Source organism: Pipistrellus kuhlii, unplaced genomic scaffold (assembly GCF_014108245.1).
Source record: "Pipistrellus kuhlii isolate mPipKuh1 unplaced genomic scaffold, mPipKuh1.p scaffold_m20_p_2, whole genome shotgun sequence".
Classification (NCBI taxonomy): domain Eukaryota; kingdom Metazoa; phylum Chordata; class Mammalia; order Chiroptera; family Vespertilionidae; genus Pipistrellus; species Pipistrellus kuhlii.
Window position 1 is genome coordinate 92,362,623 of NW_023425515.1, and position 4,113 is coordinate 92,366,735.

At 35.3% G+C, this 4,113-nt stretch overlaps 1 pseudogene; it reads right to left on the reverse strand.

The window, feature by feature from the left end:
* Positions 1-1,041: 1,041 nt before the first annotated feature.
* On the reverse strand, positions 1,042-1,662 carry LOC118723000 (annotated as a pseudogene).
* Positions 1,663-4,113: the final 2,451 nt, after the last annotated feature.

Consider the following 4,113-nt stretch of genomic DNA (forward strand, 5'->3'; position numbering starts at 1 on the left):
GTGACTTTTGTTACTTTTATTCCATTTAAATGGAATTATTTTCTTTTCTTACAGATTTTATTTATTTATTGTTTTTAGAGAGAGAGGAAGGGAGGTGGGAGAAGGAGAAAGAAAGAGAAAGAGAGAGAGACACATAGATTTGTTCCACTCATTTATGCATTCACTGGTTGATTCTTGCATGTGCCCTGACCAGGGGTTGATCCCACAATCTTGGTGTATCCAGATGATGCTCTAACCAACTGAGCTATCTGGCCAGGACCAGAATTATTTTCTTAATTTCATTTTTTGTTTTCTCAGTAGTACTATATAGAAATATTTGTTTCTGTATATTGGCCTTGCCTCTTGCAACCTTAATGAGCTCATTTATTAGTCCTAATAGTTTTTTAGTGGATTTCTTAGGATTATCAACACACAAAATTATGTCATCTGCAAATAAAGATCGTTTTACTTCATTTCTTTTTAATCTTTTATTCCCTGCCTCTCCCAATTACTCTAGGTAGAATCTCCAGTACAACAACGAGTAGAATTGGCAGCCATGGATATCTTAGGAGGAAGGCATTCAGTCCTTCAACACTGAGTATGTAAGCTGTGGGTTTTTGGCAGCTGACTTTTCCAGGTAGAGATGTTGGTTTGCTGGTATTTTGTTGAGGATTTCTACATCTACGTTTTTTTTGTTGTTGTTTTTTAAATATATTTTATTGATTTTGTACAGAGAGGAAGGGAGAGAGATAGAGAGTTAGAAACATCGATGAGAGAGAGTCATCGATCAGTTGCCTCTTGCACACCCCCTACTGGGGATATGCCCGCAACCAAGGTACATGCCCTTGACCGGAATCGAACCCGGGTCCCTTCAGTCCCCAAGCCGACGCTCTATCCATTGAGCTAAACCAGTCCCGGCTCTACATCTACGTTTATAAGTGAGAGGGAGAATACTTAGTACATTTCATTGCTAACTGCAAATAAAAAATATATATTTAAACTGATAGACATTTAAAAAAAATAAAGAGATTTCACTCAATAGTAATTTATCCAAGCTTGTCTTTAAATGATCCAATCTAAGTACCACAGAACAGAAAGGATCACAGGTAGGACAGCTGCTGTGATTACACTTAGTTCATTAGCATCCCATCCTGTTTCTATACTTGAGCTACAGTGCTTTGCTGATGCTTCACTTTATCAGCAAAAATCCCTTGCCAGACTATGGGTCCCTTCTTTATAGTTGAAATAATATCCAAAAGCTTTTGAACACAGACAACTCTAGTTTTCTAAAATCTTTGCCGAAGGCTTTCTGTTTCATGAAACCCTGGAGATCTGGACGGGACTCCCAACAATCAAATTCTACTTCACCTCCCAAATGAATGAACAGACCTGAAAATACCAAATTAATTTCTTCAAAAATTTAAACAGGAATGTGTAAGTTGTATTCAAAATAGAATTTCTAGGTCCAAAAGTCCCAGGCTGATGTTCACGGTAACATGGAGTCAGGAGATCTTTCTGACCTTTCTGGTCTTTTCTGACCAATTCTGCATGTCCAGGGGCATCTAATTCTGGAATAATTTGAATCCTGTAATCAGGAATATTTATCACCATGTGGACTTCATTTTGTGTTTAAACATGAGACAAAAAATAGCTTCCTTTATTGCTTATCTCTGGAAAAGTCATGCTCTCATCAAGGTCTTTGTGTAGTTTTTATTTCCTGAGATGTATTTGTGTGGTTTTGGTATCAGTTAACATTAGCGTCAGAGAATAAAATGGGAAGAATTCCTTCCTTTATATCCTGGAAAAATTTATAAAGGGTTAGTGTTGATTCCTATTTATTTATTTAAATATATTTTATTGATTTTTTTTTTTTTTTTTTTTTTTTTTTTTTTTTTACAAAGAGACAGAGACAGGGATAGAGAGTTAGAAACATCCATGAGAGAGAAACATCGATCAGTTGCCTCCTGCACACCTCCTACTGGGGATATGCCCGCAACCAAAGTATATGCTCCCGGCCAGAATTAAACCTGGGACCTTTTAGTCCATAAGTGGATGTTTTATCCACTGAGCCAAACCAGTTAGGGCTATTTATTTATTTTTTAATTCCTTTTTAAATGTTTGGTAGAATTCACCAAGGAATGATAATCATTTCACAATATATACATACGTGATACCAATGTGTTGTACATCATAAACTTATGCAATATTATGTCTAAATTATATCAATAAAACTAGGAGAGGAATTCATCAGTGAAGCCATCTGAGTATAAACTTTGTGGATAATTTTTAAATTTTTTTAGGAATTTTTTTTTTTTAAATTAACATGTGCATACATAGGAAACTGAAAAAACACAAAGAACATCTGTACCCACAAGCTGTTTACAGTCTGATGTGTCCATCTAAGTCCTGTGTATCTACACAACTAGCTGCCACTTTTATGTAATTAAGATGGAACAGTTATGCATCATGCTTTCTCACACATCATGAATATTTACCATTTCAAAGTTCTAAAGCTGTGAGTTTGGTGCTTTACTGCCTCTGTATCTATCTTTTGATTCATCAGTTTATAATGTTCTTTATTTTCCATAAATGAGTAAGATCATGTGGTATTTTTATTTCAATGCCTGGCTTATATCACTTAATATAATGCTCTGCAGGTCCATCCATGCTGCTGCAAACAGTAAGAATTCCTTCTTTTTTTTCTTTTTTTTTTCTTCTTCTTTTTCTTTTATAGCAATGTAGTATTCCATTGTGTAGATGTACCATAGTTTTCTAATCCACTCATCTGTTGATGGGCATTGAGGCTGTTTCCAGATCTTAGCTATGGAAAATTGTGCTGCTATGAACATAGGGGTGCATATATCCTTGCTGATTGGTGTTTCTAGTTTCTTGGAATATATTCCTAGAAGTGGGATCAGTGGGTCAAATGGGAGTTCTATTTTTAATTTTTTGAGGAAACTCCATACTCTTCTCCACAGTGGCTGCACCAGTTTGCATTCCCACCAACAGTGAAACAAGGTTCCTTTTTCTCTGAATCCTCAAAAGCATTTGTCATTTGTTGATTTGTTGATAATAGCCATTCTGACAGTTGTGAGATGGTACCACATTGCCATTTTGATTTACATCTCTCGGATAATTAGTGACCTTGAGCATGCTTTCATATGTCTCCTGGCCTTCCTTCTGTCTTCTTTCGAAAAGTATCTATTTAGGTTCATTGCCCATTTTTTATTGGATCATTTATTTTCCTTTTATTAAGTTATAAGTTCCCTGTAGATGTTGAAGATTAAACCTTAATCAGTGATAACATTGACAAATATGTTCTCCCATACAGTGTGCTTTCTTGTTGCTTTGTTGATGGTTTCTTTTGCTGTACAAAAGCTCTGTATTTTGATGTAGTCCCATTTGTTTATTTTTCTTTAGTTTCCATTGCCCTAAGAGCAGTATCGGTGAAGAAATTGCTTCAGCATATGTCTGTGACTTTGCTGCCTGTGGATTCCTCTAATATTTTTTATAGTATCCTATCTTATGTTTAAGTTCTTTATCCATTTTGAGTTTATTTTTGTGTATGGTGTAAGTTGGTGATCTAGTTTCATTTTTTGCATGTATCTGTCAAATTTTCCCAACAACATTTGTTGAAGAGACTGTCTTGACTCCATTGTATGTTCATGCCTCCTTTATCAAATATTAATTGTGCATAGTGGTTTGGGATGATTTCTGAGTTCTCTATTCTATTCCATTGGTGTATTTGTCTGTTCTTGTGCCAGAACCAGACTGCTTTGAGAACATTGGCTTTGTAATACAGCTTGAAATCTAGTATTGAGATCCCACCCACTTTGTTCTTCTTTATCAGGATTGCTGTGGCTATTCAGGCTCATTTTTATTCTAGATGAATTTTTGGAGAGTACTTTCTAGGTCCGTGAAATATGCCATTGGTATTTTAATGGGAAGCGCATTAAATCTATAGATTGCTTTGGGTATATGGACATTTTAATGATGTTGATTCTATCAATCCATGAACATGGTATGTTCTTCCATTTGTTTATGTTTTTCTTTATCTCTTTTTACAGTGTCCTGTAGTTTTCTGAGTATAGGTCTTTTACATCCTTAGTTAAGTTTATTTCTAGGTATCTTAAC